The sequence below is a fragment of the Lagopus leucura genome, unplaced genomic scaffold, assembly GCF_019238085.1.
Source record: "Lagopus leucura isolate 7727_CA_CO unplaced genomic scaffold, USGS_WTPT01 Super-Scaffold_100037, whole genome shotgun sequence".
In the NCBI taxonomy this organism is placed as follows: domain Eukaryota; kingdom Metazoa; phylum Chordata; class Aves; order Galliformes; family Phasianidae; genus Lagopus; species Lagopus leucura.
The window spans coordinates 325801-338947 of NW_024962286.1; the positions used below are offsets into that span (position 1 = coordinate 325801).

General features: G+C 52.9%; 1 protein-coding gene across 3 annotated transcripts in view; it reads left to right on the forward strand.

The window, feature by feature from the left end:
• The window catches only part of ZBTB40 (zinc finger and BTB domain containing 40), a 46842-nt gene extending 36409 nt beyond the window's left edge, over positions 1-10433 (forward strand). Inside the window, exons 20-21 of one of the 3 annotated variants that reach the window (XM_042883092.1) lie at positions 6872-6990; positions 9940-10433. The gene's annotated coding sequence lies outside the window, so the exon portion shown is untranslated. Of the gene's footprint in view, positions 1-6871 lie in introns of all 3 variants that reach the window. The other 2 variants (XM_042883091.1, XM_042883094.1) reach the window with 2 other exon arrangements.
• The last annotated feature ends 2714 nt before the right edge of the window (positions 10434-13147 follow it).

Sequence of the window (13147 nt, forward strand, 5' to 3'; positions counted from 1 at the left end):
CCCCCCCTCACTGGGGGGACCTATGGGACCCTCCAGCACTCCATAGAACCTCCTAGGACTACCATAGCTACCTATAGAGTCTCATAATGCCATGTATTCTCCTCCCCTCTCCCCTTTCCTGTAGACTTCCATAACCCACCCATAACTCCCCACAGACCCACCAGGACCCACATAGCTGCCCTATACCTCCACAGGATTCACCCCCAAGACCCTGATAATCCCTCCCAGGGCTCCCGTAGACCCCTATACTTCCCCCAGAGCCCCTCATCCCCCCATACTCCTCCCTGACCTCCACGTTGCCTCCCAGACCCTGTACAACTGCACCATGGTGCAGCTGGGGATCTGCGCCTTCCAATTCCACTATGGGAATTGGACCACGTATCTCCCCATAGGATCCCCATATCCCCCCCAGTACCCCATAGCCATTCTGCAGCTGCCCCACAGTCCTGCAGCAGACCACCTAGAACCCCCCCAGGTTCCCCATATTTCCCCACCCAAGGCCCCTGTGGCTTCCCTGTAGCCCCTCAAGGACCCCCCTAGAACCCATTAGACCTCCCCCATAGCCATCCTAGCACCTCACAGAGACCCACAGTCCCTGTAGGGCATCCAGCCCCCAGCAGGGGGTTGGAGCAGGATGATCTTTAAGGTCCCTTCCACCCCAAACACACAGCCCCGACACAGCCCATAGCCCATCTGGTGGAAAGAACACAGCCACAGTGGGGAACGGGGAATTTCCCAGGGCTGGGGACAAAAGGGTGGATGAGGACTGCAGACACCCGCATTGTGAGTAGGGCTGAGGCACCAGAGGAAAGTGTATCTTTAAAAAGCGGATTATCTGGTTAAACAGAGGGCAGGGGGCTGGGCCAGGAGATAATGGGGTGTCTGTGACAGCTTTATTAGGAAGTGCCTAACGTCGGAGCGATTTCATGGCGGGGCTCAGAGTGACGAGTGGCTCCGGGAGCGCTCCGGTGACGCTGTCAGATGGGCTTAGGGACAACCGGCCCCTCTCTTTGCTGCAGGAGACAAAGGGAACAGCAGGGACCCGCAGCCCGCCGCCTGCCTCGAGTCCCTGCAGAGGGTGGGATCTGCTCTCTTTGCCTTTTTTGCAGTTTTCCTCGCGCCATCCCTTGCATTGCCATCTTCTTTGAGGATGTAATGCATGCAGGGCATCTATGGGACCGTAGATATGTGGGTTGGAGGGACCTCAAAGATCATGGAACCTTGGGGTGGTGGGGTTGGAAAGGGCATCAAAGACCATCCCAATCAGCTCTCATGGCGCTTAGGGTGGGATTGACAGCCGCTCCAGTGCCCCAGGCAGCTCCTGTCACCTGGGCTCCCTGCAAGAAGGGGACAAGCCCTCGGGCCAGTGAAGGTGTCCCATCCTTGGCCCCACTGCGTGGCTTCCCCTGGTGCCCTGACCTCTGTCCTTCACCAGCGCTGGCACTCAGATCTGTGACTGTGGGGTCTGAGGTGACATGCTACCCCGTTCCTGGCCACGACCCCAAGCTGATCGTGGCAGTGATACTGCATTGCCTCTCCAGAATGCACCGAACCACCAAAAAGGGATCTGAAGCCACACGTGTAGGCGTGCAGGGTCAGCACGGAGCTTCCCGTGCACAGATTTTGATGCACGAGCCTCAAATTGGCCATTTCCCCCCCAAACCTGCCGTTTCCCCCCACCCACCCCACAGCCCTTCCCTTCCTGCACCCAAATCCCACCGCCCTCGGTTTCAACTTTTCCCCTCTCTCCTTCCCCCCCTCTGTAACAAATCGCCAAAAAGAGGGACGAGAAGAGGCTCCAATGACAGATGGAGCTGCTGCTGTCATCTCTCTTAACTGTCACCGAGAAAATCACACAGCGGCCACTGAAATTCAAATTAGAGTTTCGCTGAAGCTGCTAAAACTCATCAAAAGATATCTTTGAAGTCCACTGGCAGGCCGGTCATTTCTTTTAAATTAGTCCCTGTTGAAAATGAAATTGCAGGGACTTGGTGTATTAGCATACGGGAGTGCGAGAGACGGCACAATGCTGCCTTTCCGGGGAGCAGAGGCAGTTTGCTCCCGCACAAAGACCACGCTCTGATTGCATTAGGATCAATGAAAGGGTCATTTCAAAGCTTCCCATTAACTGGGCTGGGCTGATGCTCAGGGGGAAGGCAGAGCTGTCCTCACGTCCCAGTGCCCTCCAAGCCAACCTCCTGGCTGCGCATTGCGAGCCGGTGTTAACGAGGAGCTGCCTCGTTAGTGAAGCTGGTTTGATGATGATGAGGGAGGTCCGTCTAGCTTGGCCGAGGAGCAGTGGCTGGCTGCAGTGGGGTGGTGGCCAGTGGCCCCAGGAAGGGTTGTAGCATAGAATGATAGAAACATCATAGAGTCATGGAATGGTTGGAGTTGGAAGGGACCCTAAAGGTCATCTGGTCCAACCCCCTGCACTGGGCAGGGACACCCACAGCTCCATCAGTGCTCACAGCCCCTCCAGCCTGACCTTGGGTGTCTGCAGGGACGGGGCACCAACCAATGGAGGTGAATGAGCATCTCCTGTTAGCGAATATTTCCCAGCATGACAAAACTGGGTTGATGTCCAGCTCCAGTTCAGCCCAGCTATCTGCCCAAGAATGTTGGCCCTGAGGATGAGTGCTGTCTTCTCTGTTATTCATCTCCGTTCTCCCCTCCCTTTTCCCTTTTCCCTCCCCTCCCCTTCCCAATTGCATGGCACCATTCTGCCCTCCCCAAGGAGCTGAGCACAGTGCTTTGCCTGCTATGGGCCCTCTCCCAGCCCCACCACCCATCCCTGCGCACCCATTTTCCCCTGCCTGCCCCAAATCTCTGCAAAGCAGTTTTTCCACACCAGTTGCTAGTGGATTGAGCTATTCCACTCATAACCGAGCTGATGAGGTGGAACTTTGAGTGGCATCATGTACACTCCTGCATCGTCACGCATTTTGCCTTCAGGATCTCACACAGCTCCAAGAGAGGCTCAGGGTGGGTCAGCAGCAGAAGCATTTTCCTCATGGTCTTGCCTGGCTCCTGGTGCTGGGCTGCATCTCCAAGCCTTGGTCCAACACCTGAGTTTTTGGATGGGATGGGGACCCTGAAGCAGAACCTGAGCATTCCATCGGCATGCAGAGAGGTTTGGGCCTTGCGTCCCTGTGCATCACAGGGGGTTGTGATATGGAGTGGAAGGAGGGAATGGGAATGTGTGTGCCATGCATGGACCCAGCAGACACGATGGCCAGCGGGCAGCACACGCTGGGAGGTGAGGCTGCTCTGTTTAGACCTGTTTGCTTTTACTGAGAGAAGATCTCAGCAGTGAGCTCAAAATGAAGAAAATCCATGGAAGCCTCAGTGGGAGACTGCATGGCATGGGGGCATTGATCAGTGGTCATCTCCTCAAGTGGTGACAAGGAGACACTGGTGCCGTTATGAGGTGATCTCTCGTGATCCTGCTTACTGAGATCATGGGCCATGCTGCTGCCCATTGGAGTGTCTTTGTGTTGGATGTCCTCAGCTCCAGGCATCTTCTGGGGAGCTTCTCCTCAACCAGGGATTTTATGGCCTTGAAATCCTCCTCCTCTGTCATAGGCTGTTGCTAGCAGAGAGCAGAGAGGTTTTATTGTAGGGATGGGAAGGAAGAAAGGACATCTCTCCAACAGTTTGCTCAAAAAAGGGTTTGTTGCAGCAGCCAACCAGTGTCAGTAGTTTTCTTGGTGTTCATGGAAAGGTTTAACATCCTTTAGGGTCTGGCACAGCCTCGGTGTAGTGGTGATGAACCCATGCCCCACAGGGCAGAAATTGAATGACTGCCCCATAAATGCTAATGCAGAACTAGAAAATGAAGATCACTTTAATGGTACCCAGGAAAGGAGCGGTCATCTCTTGGGGGATTAATGGCAGAGCAGCTCAGTGCTGGGCAGAGGGAACCACGTGCCCACCTCTCCCTGACGTGCTCTCTGCTGTGGGTCTGCTGGGAAGGATGGCTGTGCTCCTGGAGCTGCATGTCTCCTCAAGCTGAGTTCCTGGAGTGCAATCTGGCAGCACTGCTGGGCTCTGCCGTCCTGCTCAGCACTGCGTGAGTGAGGGGGCAGGTGAAAAAGTGCATAGGTCTTATTTTACCTTTGCAGAGAGAAATGCATTGCCCACTGACAGGAGAAAGCAGGCTGTTGAAGAGCTTGATGTTGAAGGTAAAGGCGAATCATAGGGAGGAAGTCATTGAGGCTAGAAAAGACCAGTAAGATGAGTACTACCATCAACCCATCACCTATGGCCACTGCACATGCTGGGTCACTGCTTTCCTTCCAGAAGCAGCTATATGTATATATATATATATCCACATAGCAGAAATAGCACCCAAACACTTCCACCAGTGGTTGGAGGATCTCCCTACCCACAGTTGGTTCCACATGGGCCAAATGGGCAATGCTCAGATGAGCCCTTTTCCATTGCGCTGACAGAACGCAACCGTGGCTCCCACTCCTGACATCTCCAGGTCTACCCTTCCCCAGATGAGCCATCAGTGTGCCTTGTCTCAATTCCATTGCTGGTGGGCCCCAAAATAAAGGGCAGGTCCTACAGTGCCCTAGGAAAAGAGCTGACCTCACGTTAGAGATGCAGCCATCCAGCGGGCAAGTGAGTGGAAAAGCTGTAACATGAGGAACTGTGAGGGAGTTTTCCATCTCAGAGTACTGGGAAATGTACCAGAATTAGAACCAATGCTTATCTGTCAGTCACACAATCACACTTTAAATCTCCTGTCTTTTAGCTTAAAACCATTTCTGTCAAAGCACAGCCCAGCTCTAAAGGAAGAGATCCTGAACTTTTGCTTTCTGACAACATCCAGAGCGGTCACTTTCAAAGTGTAGAGACTTACGAATCCCTATTTGTTTTTCATAGAGTTGTGTTTGTCCAAGCCAGCCATTTCATACTGACAGCTTTGAGATCAGCAAATCCTATGAAAAAATTCATTGTGGCCTCAGCCATCCTCCTTCCCCATCCACCCATCCATTTATCCACCCTCCCACCCATCCTCCAATAGCCTTCATGCCACAGAATACCTCGAAGCTCACCCAGACCTCCAGTTATGCCATCATCTTCTTCTCCCACCTCCTCAGCCACCCTTCTGTTCTGCCATAGTATAGCAGGCATTGCTGAGTGCAACCCCAACCCCAAGCCCCGCTGTCCTTGCTAGGGATGGAGGCCTTGGTGGCCTTTGGTGTGGCCAACATGTGCACAGACTGCTAATGCCAGAATCCCTTCCCATGAATCCATCCCTCAAGCAGTGACGGGGCCGATCGATATGGGGGCTGCTCTTTAGCAGTCCCTGGCAGGGAGCAGCAGCCCTCCTGGTGCTATCTGCCAGGCAGGCAGCTACTTGTCTGCAGGATGGATGAGGGGACAGATTGACGACGGGTGGCTCTTCCACCTACACGTACAGACTGCTGCCATGGCCACGGCAGGGCAGGCTGCAAATGGATGGGGACAAGGCGCAGAGAATGGCTCGCACACTGCGAGTGTGCAGGTTTGTACTCATGTCTGTGCAACTTGGGGCTGTGCTGGAGGGTAGCATGGCCCCTGTATGGCTCTCTGACCCTGAGACCCCACTCCAGGGCAGAGTGGGACACAGTAAGGAGCAGCACGATGCCACCAGCATCCATGCGGTTGTGTGTGGCAACACCGCCATCAGCAGCAGATGGGAAGCAGGGTGTAGGCAGCACCGTGGGGCTTGAAGCAGGGAAGGGTTTAATTCAGCAGCCTGGGTTTAAATTGGCTTATTCTGGCTTGTTGCAGAATCCAAGCCAACAAATGCCTTATGATAAACCAAAGCCACAGCTACCACAGCTACCAACCAGGCTTTGCCTGCATCAGCCTGGCTGAATTCTGCATCCCCACGAAAAGTCCTCTGGGGAGGTGCAACTTCTTCAAAGCACTTGTTCTTTGCATACACGGACCATTTAGATGTGATATAAAGAAATATTTTTTTATAATGAGTGGTGAGGCACTTGGCATAGGTTGACCAGGTCAGTGCTGGATCCCCATCCCTGCAGACGCCCAAGGTCAGGCTGGAGGGGCTCTGAGCACTGATTAATTATTCACTGTTCATTGCAAGGGGCGTTGGACCCTGATGGCCTTTAGGGTCCCTTCCAACTCAAACCATTCAGTGACTGATTCTCTGCACGGTACCCACGGCGCCCCTGAACCGGCCTCCCACCAGCAGCTCTGTGCTGGCAGCAGCTCCTCCACAGGGCCCGTCACTGTCAGCAGACAACAAAGAGGCTCCGACGTGCTGCTGCTCCTGAGCAGGGACGGGATCTCCCGGGACTGCCTTGGCTGCCTTCCCCAGCTTGTTTGGGTTTTGAGAGCGGTTCTATGAGAACGCTGCCGGCCCAGGAACTTCTTGGCAAGCCCTTGGTGCTTTGCTCCAGTGGGACCTCAATTCCCAGCAGCACATGGCCCACTGGGAGCCTGCTCCTGGCCCCATGCCGCAGACCCCAGGCATGAGCACGGGGCAGCACGGCTCATGGACATGCAGAGGTTTGGGCTGGGGAAGAAGAGACACAATCCTGGAGTCATAGAATGGTTTGAGTTGGGAGGACCTCCCTGCAGTGAACAGGGACACCCACAGCTCCATCGGTGCTCAGAGCCCTGTCCAACATGACCTTGGTTGTCTCCAGGGATGGGGATTCACCACTGCTCCAGGCAACCTGTGCCGAAATCTCACCACTCTTACTGCACGAAACTTCTTCCTTAAGTCCTATCTAAACCTCCCCTCTTTTAGTTGGAAACCATTTCCCCCTGTCCCATCACAACAGACCCCACTAAGGAGTCTGTCCCTGTCATTTTGCTGAGATCTGCAGCGGCAAATCCTCTCCCTCAGCTCCTGAATCTCACCTGGATCCCTCACCAGGCTGGGCCTTGTCCATCGCGCTTCAGGGAGAACTCTCAGGTCTTCGTGGCCTTCCAACCAGGAGCACCACCACGTCTGGACACTGACGGGTAATTGCAATATTGTCATGACATGAAGGAGATCAAAGGCTGAGTGCAGGGGAGGTGGCAGCGGTGGTAAGAATGACATGCAGTTTGCATTTAGAAAGCACTTAAGAAGCAATTATCCAGTGCTGCGAGCCCTGGCCAGAGAGTGTGGCTCATGTATTTTAATGCCTATTTCAAAGAGATGAAGATTGGTGCCCAGCGGGAGGGCCAGCAGTCGCAGCAGCTGTGTGCAGTTTGCTCAGGGCCAGGCTGCATTGCAGCGGCCTCACGCAACGCTGTGGGCTCACGGTGCCACATCTCCCCATCCCTGCATCTCCTGCCCCACTGCAGCACACTGCGCCCTGCATCTCCTGCCTCGTGGGCGCTATTGGTGGCCAGCAGACTGGATGATCTTCGAGGTCTTTTCCAACCTGGCTCCAAATCCTACAGCAGATCCCTCTGCAGCTTGGTTCGGTGCTTGGCATGAACCTGTGCACTGTGCAGCAGCCTGTGGATTCCTCCTCTCCTGCGATGCACCAGACCTCAGTGCATCAGCGCTGCATTGCTGGGCTGCAGGAGGGGCTGCGTGCTCTGCCCATGGAAAAACCGAGAGTGGGGGTTCCTCTCTGCCCACCTCATCCGTGCTCCATCAGAGCAGGGAACTGCCTTCGAGGCAAGGCCGTGGGATTTAGGCCAAAGTGGAACAGGCTGCGATGACTGAAGATAATCCCGGAGCTGCGGGGATATTCATACTGATCCCAAATCAGAGTTCTGATTTCAGTCTAAGCTGTTTGTTTTCTCTTGCTGTCCCCCACGCACAGCAGCACCCACTGCAGTGCTTTCATGCTGAGCTGAAATCAGCTCTGCTGGAGCTTTAGGGCTTTAGGACATCTGTCACCCCTGGATGTGGGCTGTCCTCAGCTCCTCTCTTCTGCTGCGCATAAAATAGTTGCAAAGTCTTTGAGAAAAGTATTTTCTGACCCCACATAGACAGGGTAAAGGCATTACTTTCGTCAGGAAATGGAAGAGCCTGAGAAATGGTGGCCTGGCCAGGACAAGCACTTGCCTTGCTTCCTTAAGGGAAGGCAGGGCCTGTGTAAACACGCAAATAAAGGAGAGAAGAGGACCCAGCTTTCCCATCCGGTGTGCCAAAGCTGTCCTCTACTCTGCTCTGTTTCCTCATTTCTGGTGCACTCAGACCTTCAGCCACTTCGTTTAACAGTCGCAGCCGCATTTTGTTATGAGCAAAGGAAAAAAAATGGTCTGGAATTCCCCAGGCTCAGACATGTCACAGGCATCTCTGCTGCTAAAGACAGCACTGCAAGTGGGCAGGGGAACATAATTTCTACTTCTCTGGTCAGAGCCTTACGCCTCCCCTCTGAGCACCTCCCCACGTCAGTGCACATCCTCAGCAGCACCTTGGCACCAACGCCAGCCTGCAGCCCACCTTCCCTGTTCAAGGTATTGGATGCACTGCAGAGATGAAACAGAGCTTGGGGAAAGCTGGGGGGCAACAACCTCCGCTCACTCTATGGTTGGGGTGCAAATCTCAGGTGTGATCACCACTACTGAGCCATCCTCTGAGCTCCTTCCCTTTGGAATCGGAATATCCCAGATTGGAAGGGACCCATAAGGATCACTGTGTCCTGCTTCCTTACAGTGGACAGAGATGCCTGCAGCTTGATTGGGTGAGCAACAGGTCGCAGTACAAGGGAGGGTGCTAAGGCAGCACTCTTATTTTTGGCACTGGCTAGTTCTGAAGCTTTGATTTCTCTGGTAGCTTTCAGTTGATTCACAGGACAAAAATCCAATGCACATTGGATGCTGGGGAAAAAAAAAAAGAAAAAAAAAGGAACATATGAAAGGCAAAGTTTTAATCTGGGAGCACTGAAAGGAAGAGGGATCTCAGAAGAGCTCATGACTGATCTGAGACTGGAGAGAGAGATGGAGGCAGGGAGGGCTGGTTGCAGAGCTAACTCCAAGCAGAGCGATTAGAATTTGCAAGACAGCAGAAGTCAACCTGTCCAGAATGACAACTTTGAAGGGTGAGTAGCAACGTCGCTTTCATGGACACGGTTGAAAACACTTGACACCACCTGAGTGACCCGTGGCAGAGATGAGAGCAGATCTGAAAGTAGGAATGAAGCCAACGCGGAGCCTGGAAGCTGCATGCACTGTGATAAGCAGTGGAATCAGCGCCCTGCACACTGGAGGAAGGCAGAAATGCAGGAGCACACAAGCACCAGCAGATGCGCAGGGTGGATAACGGGGAAGGTGATCATGTTATTAGCTCAGGTGGTTTCTTCAAAGGAGTGCAGGATAGTGCTGCTGTAGAAGGCAAGTGCTTAAATCTGAAGGCCAAGGTAACTTGCTTTGCTTTAAAGGTGTATATTTCAAAGCAAGCCAGAAATTATCTCATCACCAGGCACTTCTTCGGACAATGGTGGGGGTCAGGGAGGGGGTCGGCTTCTCCCAGGTAACAGCAGTTGGATGAGAGGGAATGGCCTCAGGTTGTACCAGGGGAGGTTCAGGTTGGTTGTGAAGAACAATTTCTTCTCCAAAAAAGTGGTGATGCGTTGGCCCAGACTGCACAGGGGGTGATGGAGTCAACAGCCTGGAGGTGTGCAAGGAGCGTGGAGATGTGGCACTGAGCGATGTGGTCAGTGAGCGTGGTTGAGGTTGGACTGGATGGTCTTAGAGATCTTTTCCAACCTTAACAATTATTGATTATATGAGGATGTGACCCAAGCGTGCCATTGACTGGAGAAGATCCTGTTTCTGCTAGCACATCACCCATGTCCCAAGACACAAATGCTGTAACCAGGGGACCAAAGGAACAAAAGATGTTAGGGAATGGGCAGATGATGGGAACCACGGGCACGGAGTCTGCTGCTCTGCTCACCAAGATGTCAGTGATTAAATTGGGGTGAGAAATCCTCAGTGCCAAATTCAATGCCTTAAATCCTCTCCTAGGGCCTGGGTCACCCCGTTACGAAGATGGATGAGCAGACTGATCGTAAGGATGGCTGGGAAGACAAGCGGTCCAAGGGTGCCTAGGTGGGCTGCCATGCCCATTCAGGAGACAATGTCGTGCCTTGCAGGCAGAGCAAGGCTTGGCTGGCCTCTAGCTCTTGATGCCACATGTGAAGTTGGTCAGCACAGCTAAGCTCAGGTGGGCACAGAGCTGCCCAGTAATGCTGTAAGGCCCAACCTTGGCTTTGCCAAAGGACAAGGACCGTGTTGAGGTCACAGGTTGTCCTTTCTAAAATGCTGCTCCATTTCAGGGGTGAAGGCTGGGTTTTATCTACACCAGATCGCTGGCTTTGAGCCCTTCTCTCCATGTGAAATATAGAGCATGTTCTCCCTGACCCTTTGCCACCTACCCTTGAAACATAGATTATTTTCCTGACGATTTCCAAGTGAATCTGTTAATTAGTTCCTGAGACAGTATTAATTAAATATGAGCTTTTTACACCATTTCAATTTGTTTGTTCATCTTCTGTTGGCCTTTGAACTAACAAAGGTCTTTTCGCTGACCCCGCACATCCCACAGGGAGTTAAATCTCAGTTCAATAAGGTGGAGAGGTGCATGTCTGAAGAAATGAGGCTGCAGTTCTACAAGGTTACCCGAGGTAAGCAGGTTATTTATGACTTCGAATTGTAGCCAGAGCAGAGATAGTTCTTCCTAAACAGTCTTGCATCCAACATCCCACATGAAGGAACACGACTCCTGGGCAGGAGACAGGCTCCAAACTGTGAGCTGGCTGGAGAAGATCGTAGAACCATGGAATCATGAAATAATTAAGGTTGGAAAAGACCTCTGTGATCACCCCATCCAACCACCCACCTGCTGCCAATGCTGCCCACGAAACCATGTCCCTAATAACCAAAACCTTGCCTTGGTGCCATCCTTCACCATTGCCAGCCCCACTTTCGCACGTCGGTGGCCTGATCCCAAATTTCTGAAGGCAGTAAAATAACGAAAAGACAGAGGTCACCTCCCTGAAATCACAGCCCCAGCATTCCAGTCTGTGAGCCAAACGGGGTGCCTGGAGCAGCGGGCAGTCGTACTGTCAGCTCATCCCTGCCCAGTGCCCCGTCCTTGCGAAGGGGCAGCCCCGGCTGAGCTCTGAAGTGGCTGTGGGTGTTCCCACGTGTCTCCCTATTGTTCCACCCATCACTCACCCTGTTTCAAATGGAGCTTTGTTTGGTTATTTTGCAGTTTTGAAATTAATTTTGGAGAGCGTCTCATTGTAGGCTTTCAAAAGGATTACGCCCGTGTCTGCCCGGCTCTATAATTAAGTCTCTTTGAGATTTCCACTTCCAGCAGAAACAAAGTGCCTGTAATACAGCTGGCAGTTTGGGCAGCTATCAGTGCGCTCTGCAGTGCAAACTGTGCGCACTGGACAGAGGGGTGAGACTTCAGCCTCTGCTCCCATCTTGGCCTGTCCTTCCTCCTTGGCTGCTGACTCTCAGTGCCATGGGCAGCGTCAGGATATTTTTGGCTGCTTTCAAACCCCAGCTCCTGGAGGCGTGCGATTATAACAGCAAAGCCTTTGACCTCGGTGGCCGTGCAGAATGGAGCCACAGGCTAGAAACGGCAAAGCAAAGGAGAGGTAACAAGAGCAGCGAGGTGCACTTGTGTCTCTCCTGCCATTTTAGCGCCTGCTTAATGGGCTTTGTTTCCTGGCGTGCCTTTGAAACGCTCGGGCTTAACTATTATTGCATCTCTGCTTTTTCAGACAGCAAAGCTGAAGTTTGAATTGTTTGGGCTGTCTGCAGAGATATCCAGAGCGGGCTGCCCTGTACCTCCTCTGGCTGTCAGAGCTGTGAGCTCCATCGAGGCACGAGGAGGTTCCTCCGTTTGGGCAGCACCGGCGTGGCAGGGCTTGGAGATGCTTCACCAAAAAGGTGCCCAGGAGGAGGTTGATTGGTCAGGATCAGGCAGCCATACTTTGCAGCTGTATGCATACAGCCCCTGTCCCTACCAGCTCTGCAGCAACTGTGCACCCACCTCAGGGAGCCGGGACTTCGTTCCACTTCAGCAAGATGGAAAATAGGCAAGGAGGCAAGCTCAACCCTGCGCTCCTGGATAAAAGAACAGTAATGCCATTAATATCCAGCAATCAGAATTTCTTAGAGAGAGAAGAGTGCTGCATCCCCTTCCCTCCTGCTCATCCCTTGCTTGTTTAATGAAAATCAGAGACAGCCATTAAAGAGCTGCTTAGCATTTCAATACGTTTAATATCCTCACTGATAAGGGAACGATGGGCATTACCAAAAGGCCTTTCTTAAACTCTCCCCTTCTGCAGCCGGTGCTTCTGGCTTGTGTTTGTCTCAATTCCAATTCCAAGCCATCTCCTTCAATGAGGAAAAATTATGATAAGATTATTATTATTTTTTTTTAATTTAAAGGATATTAATACGCAGCATGACAAGGAAGAAAGGCATACCAGGCCTGCACAGACCTGACCTTAATTAACTGGGGGCTGATTGCTCAGCTGGTCAAGGGCCTCCCACAGTCATGCTGCGTCACTGCTGATGCTGAGGGCTGGCCCTCACCAGTGGCCTCCTCAGAAGACATCAAGGGAAAGGCTGCCATGAGGGAGGTGTAGGGACACGAGGAGCTGTGGGGTCATGAGGAGATGTTGGCCATGAGGAGTTGTGGGCCATAAGGAGCTATGGGGCCATGAGGAGACATGGGGCCATGAGGAGCTGTGGGGTCATGAAAAGCTGTAGGACCAGGAAGAGCTGTGGTGCCATGAGGAATTGTAGAGTCAGCAAGGAGATGCAGGACCATGAGAAACTGTAAGCAATGAGGAATTGCAGGGCTACGAGGAGCTGTTGGTCCATGTGGAGCTGTGGGGCCATGGGGAGCTGTAGGAAGGCAAAGCCAAGGATCGAATTAACCTGGAACCTCCTCCATGCCCCTTCAGGCTCCCATGCAATGCAGGCTCCAGCATGCAAATGCTCCCGCTCACACAACACATGTGCTGCGGTACTCAGGACACTCTGAGCACAGTATGGTCCTCTGCTGGGACTCAGCACCCCACTGCACCCACCGCTGCACGCATACACACCTCCTCAGTTCTAGTGATGCTTTGGAGAGGTTTCCCAATCCCCAGTTCTGGGCTTGTGGCATGCTGGCTCCTGCAAAGCTCCTTTATGTTCTGTAAAGGGG